Source organism: Molothrus aeneus, chromosome 1 (assembly GCF_037042795.1).
Source record: "Molothrus aeneus isolate 106 chromosome 1, BPBGC_Maene_1.0, whole genome shotgun sequence".
Lineage (NCBI taxonomy): Eukaryota > Metazoa > Chordata > Aves > Passeriformes > Icteridae > Molothrus > Molothrus aeneus.
The window spans coordinates 138,925,642-138,937,943 of record NC_089646.1 but is presented as its reverse complement, the minus strand read 5'-3'; the positions used below and the strand labels follow the sequence as shown (position 1 = coordinate 138,937,943).

At 36.7% G+C, this 12,302-nt stretch overlaps 1 protein-coding gene across 1 annotated transcript in view; it reads right to left on the bottom strand.

The window, feature by feature from the left end:
• CSMD3 (CUB and Sushi multiple domains 3) overlaps positions 1-12,302 on the bottom strand; it is a 597,171-nt gene that overhangs the window by 410,494 nt on the left and 174,375 nt on the right. The gene's annotated exons all lie outside the window — the stretch shown is intronic.

Genomic DNA, 12,302 nt, shown 5'->3' with positions numbered 1-12,302 from the left:
GATGTTTACATCAGTGTAATAAGTTTTAATAATCAAATATTTGCAATTTTACCATAGGAATAAATTTGTCATGTCATATGAAACTGTGAACTATTTGATCAATTATCACAATGATTTTTTTTTTTTAACAGTGCTCTAAAACCAAAATTACTCTATTTTTTAGCACGTGATCTTAGACTGGATATACCAGGAAAACATTGGATATTCACAAAATCAGTTCTAAAAGAACTTATTCTATGATGAAACAATTCTCAAATAATTGGTGTTCTGTATCTTTTTTATTAGTAGCATATATATGCCTAATAACTCAAAAATTACTTTTAAGGATCTTATGTTAAAATTATTTCTGTGAGCTAATAAAATTAATTGTAAATTTAGTGCTTTTTCTTTCAAAAATGGAAATATCTTTCAAATAACTTGAATGGAAATACCATATTGCATTACTTATTCAGTTTATTACCCAAATGTTTGGAGCATATTTGAAGGTCATTTCTGCTCAATTAGAGTGCTAGTATGAATAAAATTTGCCTCAGAGTCTGAAAATCCAATCAATATTGATGAAAAACGAATGATAACGATAGGAAAAAAAAACCCCAAAAAAGCAACTTTAAGGCGTATAGGATCACAGAACAAAAAGTTTAAAGAATTCTGACACACATAATGGCTCACTTCTAACAGAAAGAAAAAAATTCATGACTTTCTTACAGCAGTTTACAAGTTTAAAATACCAGGTTTTGTCTTTTAAAAATTCTGCTAAATTATGCCATGGCCAGATTAAAAAAACAAAACAAAACACCCAAACACAAAGTAAAAACATATTTCAAATGTATTCCTACTAATTTGGCAAAGCACTTTGAATCTACTAAATATAATAAAACTGAGAAACCTCATCACATCACAGATTCTGGCCCCATACTGTGAAAGGAATAAAAAAAAATATAAATAAATAAGAATATAATGTTTTCCTGCATTACAGACATTCAGAAAAATAATTTTAAATTGCTAATTTACAGTAGCAAACTTTCCTACTGTATTGCAGAATTCATGTTCTGCTTTTCACAAATTAATTATAGAGAAATCTATCTTAGTTCTGAGAAATACAACAAACTGTTTACTAACAATGTTGCTATAGTATACCAAAACTTAAAAAATTAGTGTGGCACTGTTTAAAAATATGAACAATACCAATGAGTGTACAGTTTATTCTGAGTCACAGTTGTTTAGGAATTTTTCCAAAGTGTGATTTTGCTACCATCAGCAAAATGGCCCAAACAAATCATCACAGTTTTTATTCTGATTCATGTAGCAAATTTCCTACAAATACAATTATTATCATCTACATTTAAGTGTTGCATATATAACCAAAAGCACACTCATCTTGGTGTATTGCAAGCATTAAAACAATAAATAACAGAATTACTGTACTGTGTTTTTATTTTCCTCTGCCTACAATATAATCTGCTTGGTTCAAGTTTTGCAATCAGATCCCCATAGGTAAAAGCTCCCATCTGTGAGAAGACTGAAAAGCATTATGCCCATGCAAATGTTTGGTGCCTTAAGTTGTGAAGACAGTATAAAAAAAGATTTGATTTTCAAGTAAATTGAAAAACACTGTTGACAGGAGTTCTACCACTAACTTCATAGTGTACAAGACCCTGACAAATTAAAGAAAATGTAGTCATTGTATTTTGTGCAACCTGCTTTTAGCACCCCTATTTCTATCACAATTGAAGCAGCATAATTTCTTAGATGTCAGCTATGAAATGTTGCAAATAAAAGAATAACTGGTGCGGGAACATTTATAAAGAGTAACAGTGGCTGATCTTCATCAATGTGCAACAAGCTCAGTAAGGAGATGTGAACAAGGAAGAGAGGAAAGATAATATTTGCTGTGATTTTGGTACAGATTCACAACAATCTCTTTCCCTGCCTTTCTGTAACTTTCTGAATTACCTCTAACAAACTACCAAGTTAGGAGTCCTCAAAGATACTTAAGGGCCTAACCCTCTTTTTCCATGGGAAAAGACAAGCCCTTTCATGGGATTGTCTTTGCTCAAGGACCACAGTATAATTGGTGGCTAAAGCAGCAGGATGGGGAAACCCAGTGTGTGCCTCAAGGACATTTAATCTGGGGGAAAAAATAATCTGTGGTGCAAGTTTTATGTTGCAGGGAGTAAAACAGCAGGAATAACATGAACCTATGAAGAATGAATTTTGTGAGGAGCAAGGACAGTGTGGCAGTGACCCGGATCTGGCTGGTGCTGGTGCCCAATCATCAAGTGTGATGCTTCTCCTTCATAGGCACCCATCCTGATGAATGGATCCCAAATCATGGACTATTTTTGAACATCTGGAGGGGAGGATGAAGTCCATGAAATGGCAAAATGATATCTCTCTGTGAAAGGATGGAAGATAGTAGTTAATGAGAATGCATTTATCTGTTTGTTGGTTATCAAGAGAATTTAAGGATGTAGTTATGTTGTGTGTGTATGTGCTGCATGTTTCCACACCCAATGCACACTACGATCACTACAGTAAAAATGTAGTAACTAAACAGCAGTAAAGCACCTAAATACCTTGAAAGAATTGTGTGCATCCCTATCCTTTTAATTTCCAGTTAGCAAAAATGAAGAAAAACACTCACAGAAATTGTGAGAAGACAACACTTCAGTTAAGACTTGATAGTCTGACATTGTTCAATTACAATTACATTGCTAATACTGATTTATTTCAAAATCTACTTTTAAAATTCATACTACATACTTTCAAATTAAATTGAATTGGTCATGTACTGGGAAATTTTATCCAATAGCCATTTTGCAAATGTGATATGAAGGCATAAATGCAAAACATACACTTACTGCCAAAATGTCATTTTCCCCAACATATTTCTCTGATCTTAACCATATGCTGAAAGGGGAAGTTTGTTCAAAGTGATATGCAAGAGGGGACTTGGCATTAAAAAGCTTTTCAAGGTATTATGAATTTAAATTAAGATCTCTGTTTGAATATGCATAAGGGCTCTTGTGCAGAGGGAGTATCACTGATATCATGATGAGTAATGATTATGAAAGTAATGTTTTGGGGTTTTGGTGTTTGTTTTTCTTTTTGTGGGCATAGATTGTTTCTATTTATGTTCATAGATACCTGCAGTTTCTTATCGCTCTTCTTTTTTTTTTTGCTTTTACAATCTTATGATTAAATGCCCATTAAAAAGAAGGAAAAAGAAGTGAAATGTCTACAACTTCAAATAATCTCCAGTGAAATCCGATTTCATCAAATTTTATCTTTTTTAATTCCTGTTTTGCTATTCACTGTTCATTTTTCATAATAAATTTTGAAAATATATTTCTCTACTTATGTCTTATTTAATTTCCTGCTTATTTTTGTAGCTTTCAGTGATACAATAATATTACATAAATATTGAACAGTAAAATGGATGATCAAAGACAGGCAATGTCATCAGTGATTTATAAAACATGCAAATTTGTGGATTTCATTGAGAATTCCATGAGATTGTATGGTAGATCAAGCTTTAATCTGATAAAATGATGTGATACACAATGTATCACATCATCTTATCTATCTAGATATTTATAGCAAACTAAACATTACATTTTCCACACATCCTATACTGCCTTCACAAAAAAAAAACCAGCTTCAATTTAGTTTCTTATTCTGTTTCTTCATTGGCTGTGCTACAATTGGCAGAATAGAAAATATACAAGCTAAAGTGAAAAGCACCTTAAAAAGTTAAACTCAGTTTTAAAGTCTGTAGTATTATGGTGTGATTATGAAACTTGCTAATGAGCACAGTAATAGATTACATAGGCACAAAAATATCTTTAGGAAGTTCTATAGGCAATGCCAGTTCCCTCTGCTTCCTCCTTTGCACAAACACTTGCTGCTTTTGTTTCCTGCCCACTTTTCTTGGAGAGTCTCTATATGTCTATTGCAAAACTCCAGCAGTGCCAACTGTTTTGCTGTGGCTCTGTGATTTTAATTATGTCATTCATCTCTGATCACATGTAAATTTGCAATTCTTGGGCTTCTTGTGCCACATTTGCTTGCGTACAGACAGTTGAGAGCTGTTTCTGGTCACCCCACTTCATCAAAAAGAGCACAAGGAAATCCCTCATCAGTCTGTTCTGTGTGTACTCTGATCCTCTGCTCCTCAATAAGCCTTCAAGCTTTGGTAAAGCCACAAAAACCCAGTGGACCTGGGTCAAAGACCTTCTCATTAGGATAGCAAGATCTTGCTCTGCTAAATAAAAACTAGCTCTTCAATGTAATGTTTAGAGTCAGAGATTAAAAGAATGGATCTGGACAGTATAGAGATCAGTGTCTATAGTATAATGTCTATTATATTTACTTTATATAATATTTTGATACATTCTAGAAACTCCAAAATAGAATGCAAGATAGATATATAAATATATAATATCTGAGAAACACTTATACGTTGACTTTTTCTACAAATCTATAGCAATGAAAATATTTCAGCCTTTCCTCATAATTTATGCACAAAGAATAACCCTACAGATTCTAGAAATTGAAATATAAAGATTAAAAAACATCCATCAACTGAAAATCTTTCAGGATAGCTTTGCAGAAAATTTTTCATCTTTGACTTACATAAAGTTCATCCAGCTTTTGAGTAGAGGGACACAAAACAGTTCTTGAGGACAAATGGAAGTCTTATTTTCGGTATCGATTTGTAAAACTCACAGATTTTAAATTCCAAATAAACACAGTGATGACTACAAATTGACACGATTCACATCCTCAAATCTCTCACTTTGCATTTTTGTGCTGTATACCAGTAAAATTTATACAGATTTGACAGCCAGCAAAAAATAAAAAAATCAAATAATGCATCTGTAGCTAAAGAGGTGAGGAGTTTAAATGGTGCTTGAAGATAGGTTAAACAGAATAAATTGCCTTCCCACCTACCACCGCTGAGCTGGAACCATAAAAACTACCTATGCCAGAGGAAAACACTGCAATATCTACACAGCCTGTGCCTGCCTGAAGGCCGGGATTGGGCAACACAGGGTGACCCATGAGGAAGGCAGACATGCACGGCCCAGGCCTGGCACTGCCCCACCGGCGCTGCGGCCTGGCCCCGCTGAGGGCAGCGGGCACCAAGGGCAGCAAGGGCGGCAGGGGAGGCTCAGCGGGGCACCAAGGGCACCGAGGGAGGCAGGGGAGGCTCAGCGGGGCACCAAGGGCACTGAGGGAGGCAGGGGAGGCTCAGCGGGGCACCAAGGGCACCGAGGGAGGCAGGGGAGGCTCAGCGGGGCACCAAGGGCACTGAGGGCAGCAGGGGAGGCTCAGCGGGGCACCAAGGGCACTGAGGGAGGCAGGGGAGGCTCAGCTGGGCACCAAGGGCACTGAGGGCAGCAGGGGAGGCTCAGCGGGGCACCAAGGGCACTGAGGGCAGCAGGGGAGGCTCAGCGGGGCACCAAGGGCACTGAGGGAGGCAGGGGAGGCTCAGCGGGGCACCAAGGGCACTGAGGGAGGCAGGGGAGGCTCAGCGGGGCACCAAGGGCAGCAGGGGAGGTAGAGCTGGGCATGAAGGGCACCAAAGGTGGCAAAGAAGGCACAGGGCGGCACCAAGGGCACCAAGAGCAGCAGGGGAAGACACGATTCTATGAGGACACAGCAAAGGATGAGGGACAAAGGAGAGCTGTGGGCGTTGTCCCCTCACCGCAGGTCGATGGCCAAAGGAAGGTGAGGTGTGGCAGGAGCAAGGGGAAGGGACAGATGGAGCCAAGGTGAAAGCAGAGGAAATTGCTGTTCTCTATGTGCTTAAGTGCTCTAACATCTTGTCTTCTTTTGTAAAACGCTTTTGTTACCTGGCAATAAATAAAAGTTCAGTGATATCCTAAGAGTTTCCCCTTTTTTTCCAAGGAAACGTCATGTTATGGGTGTTATTTAGGCAAGTTGGACTCTTCTGTATTGCTAAGAAAAGTAGCTGTTTTCTAGTAAATGGTGCACAGAGGTCTCATTTATTGTTGTTTATTCTATAAAGAAGGAAGGAAACATTTAAACACAAGTAAAGTCTTGGCACATAAAGCCACTACTTTGTCTTTTTTCAAAAACAAAACAAAACACAAAGAAAAAAACAAAACAAAACAAAACAAACAAACAAACAAACAAACAAAAAAGCCCCAAAGGGTGCAGCCTCCTGAACTCTTACCTATATATTTGGTTAAAAATGTACATAGAATTACTTTTTTAAATTTTCTGTTTTAGTAGACCAGGATGTGAAATTAGTGGATTAATTCACAAGATTTTTTTTAACAAAAATAACCAGTCTGTATATCAATCAACTGTGCCTTTACTGCTGTCTTCTGACAAAAAAAATTAATTACATTTTTTTGTCACATAAAATGAGCTTTGGGAAAAGATTAGTGTTTTTATCGCTTGCAAACCAATATAATTTAAATTAAAATATTTGGGCAGGCCTTGTATGAATATAAGCTCAACAGAAAAATATATAAAGATTTCTTGATAATCAAACTATTTCCTATTGCTTTGTGAAACAATAAAGCTTAGAAGCTCTGCAGCATTAAGATACTCATTTAGATTTCATGGTTCTCAACCCTAATATTTACTGTTTGAGTTGCTGAGGGGCAGAAGAAATAAGAGTAAATTCATTAAAAATGGAATAAAGAGGAAAGTAGAAATTACTTTACTTGATTGCTTCAACAAAGAAAAGGAAAAAAAATACCTAGAAGTAAATACATCAATTCATCAACTTGAAATTCAACTATTTTTATTTCTCATTATTTTTAATATCTACAGGGAAAAATGTCTTTTACTATGATTTATAAATGTAATTTTGTCTTTAAAACTTGTCTTTAAACCAAGCATGAAAAATGTGAAAGATGATAAATAACATAATACTTGAGATTTTAGAAATTACTGATGATCTCATGGATTTTGTTGGGTTTTTTTTCATTTCTTGAGATAAACTACATCAAACTATGAACTTGACAGTGGCTGATTTTTCACCTGGTTTTGCAGTTTTGCCTCTGAACCACAGAAAAAATATAATTAAATTATTGTAATTTAAAAACAAATATTTATGGAAATATATAAAATAATGGCAATGTTGTGTTTTAACCCACCTGGTAAACCTGTTGTGTTTTAACTCACAAAGCACCACACATCCACTCACTCCAAATGAGTAACTAAGTATTTGAAGTGGCACTTGTTTTATTTATCTGTTGATATTTTACTGTATAAAAGAAGTTTGTTTCTATTCTGTGAAAATCACGTAGTGGTGGTAGTCAGGAAGAATCCTAACCAGAGCACCCAGTGTCATCTGACAGACAGTGCCTGCAGAGAGGAAGAGTTAGCAATTCCTTTGGGATCAATTTACACCTCTTAGTTTGGAGGAGCTTCTCAGGATAAGAGCGTAGCTGGCAGGATGTGAAAGCCATCAAGAAAAAAAGGCACAAATGAACATTGTAGTGAGTTAGTGTGGCAAGATTTGGTATCAGGAGGCTGCAGAAGTGGTCTCTGTAGATGTCAGGGGCTGTCTCCATGGAGCCAGTTCCAGGATGCTCCAAGGTGGATCTCCACCATTGTAAAGCTGAGGCAATTAGCAATATTGGTGGTGCCTCTGTGGTAACATATTTAAGAAGAGGGGAAAATGTTGTACAGCAGCAGACAGGGAGACAGAGAGAGAGGGAGGTGTAAGAAAAATGAGAGATTCAAACTTGAAGACACCAAGTCTAGTGAAGAAGAAGAAGGTATTTGTGGTGGTTTGACAGGAAATGTGTTTTTTGGGATGCTGTGTTTTGGGCCAATGGATATTCAGGCTGTAATATTGGCATTTAACCTGGCCATTTATTAAAGCCTGAATATCCATTGGCCCAAAACACAGCATCCCAAAAAACACATTTCCTGTCAAACCACCACAGTATTATAGGCTACAAGTGCAAAAGTTCCCCTGTACCTGGTGAAGAAGACCATGGTGATACAGGCTATATCCTGGGAGCTTATGTTTGCCTGGAGAGGGTGTGAAACTTACAGCCTTGGAAATAACTGCCTTTAAAGACAGACTTGAGAGGTCTGTTAGATTTGATAACCTCTTGTGGTCCCAAAATATGTTCTCCTATCATTCAATACAGTTATCCTATGATAGCTTCAAGATAGAAACATAACATCCAAGCAAATTGAAAAACTAAAACAGTGAAGAACTTGTATTGTTTGAATTCACTTCATATTTTTTAAATTTTCCTGCACATAATCTAGTAGAACACCTAGAGCAAGAACAGGAGAAAGAGAATACCTCCTTTGTTTTATTTTCAACTCTCTTGACCTGATTAAAAGTTGTATTTTTTTTCCTCAGAACAGGTGCACTATTTTAAGTTTTGCACGATTCAATGGAGAATGGATTTCAATGTGTACATCTTCAGTTATTTTAATCTTAGCTTTAAAAATGTTGGAATGAGACCACTTCAGTGTCTAAACCATCAAGCAAGATTTCATACTAATTTTTCTGTGTTACATTCAGTATAGAGCTTTAGAGGCATAACACTTTCATTGTCTAGTCCTTTGAAACTTCTGGCCTGATGACAACTGGATTACAAGGAGCATGGATCTTAAAATAATTTACTTTTATGAACTGAAGAAAAAGGCAAATGTTCATCAAAATTTCTTCCTAAAATGTGCAATTCCATATGCTCATTTTTGTAAAACCTCTAAACAACAGGCTGTATTCTTACCCAACACTGTGCAAAATAAGAAGCACAATTTCTGTGGCATATTTGTGATCTCTTTACTTCTGTAAAGTTACATTTCTATAAGAATTTGTGTTTTATTGCATTATAAAATCCCTAAATGATGGCAAAATGTTTCAGAGTCAAGAAGGTTTCAGAGTCAAGATTTCTGTAGTTGCTTAATTATGCAGAGACTTTAGAATTCAGCACTCCTGAATGTGAACTGTGACTGCTGCTTCACCAGAAGAGAGAAGCAGGACTTAACCTCTTCTGAAGACATTTTCTCAGCCAATTTATGACTGCTTTGGCAGCTCTGTTACCTTATTTGCCAAAATTTATCAAACTTAAATTAAGTCTGCCTGCATTTGAAAAGTTCACAGAGACATTCAAATTTGGAAAACTAAAATCAGAACTGGAAGGAAAAGATTTTTACACCACAGAAGCATTTAGAAATAGGAGTTTCAGTGTTCTGCTTGAGTGATGAACAAAGTTTTTCAAGTAGAAGTTGAATATATCTTCTTCACTTTAGCCAGTAACACTCTCATAGACAAACTGATAAAGTATGGGGTAGTGACGAGTCTGTGATGTGTGTTGAAAAGTGACTGAAGAGCTGGGAGGTGAAATGAATGAAGGGTGGTGAAATGCAAAAAGCAGCATAATGTCCAGACAGAGACCAGTTCCCTTGCACCTGGAGCACTGAATCCAGTGATAGCTCCCCAGTATGAGAGACATGGACAGAGTCCCACAAAGAGTAAAATTATTCAGGGACTGGAGTTCCAGACATACCAGGGAAACTGAGAATGCATGTTCAGCCTGGGGTAGAGAAGGTTCAAGGGGAATCATCAGTGCTTAGAAATACTTGACAGGGAAGTGAAGAAGATGGAGACAGACTCTTCTCAATGGTACAAAGAGAAATAACAAGAAAATTTGGCATAAATTGAAATAGAAGTAATACAGTTCAAACTCACAGTTCAAACTGTAAGGTTGATTGAATACTCAAACAACCTGTTTGAGGGTTGTTCAGGGAGGCTGTGGGATCTCTATCCCAAGATACTCAAAATTCAACTGGACATGGCTCTGATCACCCCAGTCCAGGTGGCCTTGCTCTCCATGGGGGGACTTGAACTAGATTATATTCAGAGGTGCCTTCCAGCCTCCGATACTGTCTTTGTGATTCTGGGAATACTGTGCTCTCTCCTAGGTCTGAGTACAGTAAGTGAGTACAGTGAGTGAGTCTGCACTGAGTACAGTGCAGACTGCAGAAAGCCATGGAAACCAGGATATTGTAAACACAAATTGATTGTCACAAGTCTTGACATTAGCCACAGATCAATAACTTTCAGACCAATACCAGAAAATAGAGGAAACGTGCATAACGTGGGTGACTGTGGACAGATCTGATTTCCTGCAAAGACTCTTGCCTGCAGAGATGTGCTGGAAATGTTTTAATTCACCCATATGAAATTGCATAGAAGCAAAGTGCCCACAGTGGAACTGCTGTGTGTTGAAGCCCAGCCACTGCACTAACACCAGCACAGAGTGGCTGGAAGGACTATTGACTTCTGTTGATGTAGCCAACATCCACTCTGGAGTGGTGATCACAATGTACATCAGTGTGAGTAAGGTAAAAGCTTTACCCTGTCACCTCTGTTTCCTCTGATCTTCTACCTAAAAGATTGAGCTCTGGCAAGTACATTTTTCAGTATTCCTTTCCCACCATGAGAAATTTCACAGTGAATATATGCACTTACACATACACATACACATACACATACACATACACGTTTTTTAGTATCTGTGCTTTTTGTCCCTTCAACATGAATCAAAAAAGTTATACATAATGGTTCTTTTAAAAAGCCTTGAATTTAGAGCCATTGAGGCCTACAATATATATCCTTCTTACTTTACACATAATTGAGTCAACAGGTAGTCATGGCATCTTTGGAGCCATTCTGGTTTATGATAGAAATCCAAAACATTAAAGATGTGTGCTAGAAGTCATTATAGATCTTTTTCCTGGAAAATCATAATGCATGTCTAATAGTCAATTTAAAATCTCAGGTTGGTGTCCATTTTACTGCTTCAGATTTAAAACATGATTCAAATCATGGTCCAAATGTTCATCTTTTATTTTCATTAGCTTGGTCTCAGCTTTTGAAAACTTGAAAGATTCAATTGCCAGGAGTTAAAACATATGCAAAATCTTGTAATAATGACCTTGTGAAAAAAAGCAATGTAACAGAACTGGGCTAATCATAAATTTAAAAAAACCCATGCATCTTTTTAGTACTGTTTTCAAATAAGGATGCTGCAATACATTTGTTGATATTAAGAGTCACAGCACTCTGAATGACTACAGCTGTTACAGACACTTCCCAAAATGAAACAGAGCTGAGTTGAAGAGCAGGTATTTAGAGATGCAGCAATCTCACAATTAAAACTGAGGTCCCTGATGACAGATTTTGTAGTAGATCACCTTGCTGAAATCAGAATTCTGAATTCTGAAAAAGATTCTCTTTATTGCCATATTCATCCTTTCTTCCCCTATTAACTCTCTAGCAGGATATAGATTCAAGTAATTGTTTTATTTGGGTCTTTAATCATTATCTTGTTGCAACCCTTCTACCACTGGTAGGGACACCTCCAAAATACAAGACATGGAAGTATTTTGCTTTATAAATTCTATCTAACTAAGTTTAAAACTTAGCCAGGGTTAAAAAAAAGCTGAATATGTATGGTTGCTGTCAAGCTACTCTCCTGATAAAGGCAATTAAAATCGGTATACTGATATTATTTGTGATAAATATTTATTGGTAGCATGTTAAAAATGAAATATCATATTATCATGGAATCATGCTATTGAAGTGCCTAGACAAAATAAATATCAAAAGTAAATCAGTATGAACATCTTATCTCAATATAAGCATCTTCATACTCTGACTCCTGTAGCTTGAGCTGAGGTCTATTACGAGCATAAATTAAAGTGTACTAATCAAGATATAATTATTTGCTTACCTTGACCCCCAACTAAAAGCACTAGAACTGTGTAGCCAATCTAGCAGCATAACAGTAGTACCTAAGCATTTTTGTGATGTTCTATCACCACAGAGAGACACAATACCCAAGAGGCTTTGAAAAGTATGTGAGTGGTTCACCAAAGGGACAAGGTTGTTTGTAGCTGCTCATAGGAGACATCCTTATAAAAAACCTGCAATGGGCTGTCCTGTCCAGTCCATTATATGAGAATGGCTGTCAAGGACCTGTTTTCAAGACCCTACACCCTGATAAATGCATGTGGACATATTTATATACATTCACTTGTAACACTTCTCATCCAATACTTGGTAGATCACACTGTTTATGAAGATGGTGCGATGTGATGTGTACTGCTGGATTGATTTGCAATTCCATCTGGACCAATGGCATTACACAGGATTTGCTAATGCAATGTTTTTACTCAGTAAAGGAAGGTATTTAGAGATAACATGAAGAAAAAATCTGAGTTCAGCAGACCAAATTTCTATCAAAAGAATTTTAAAATATTAATTCTAAAATGAGTTGGCCTTT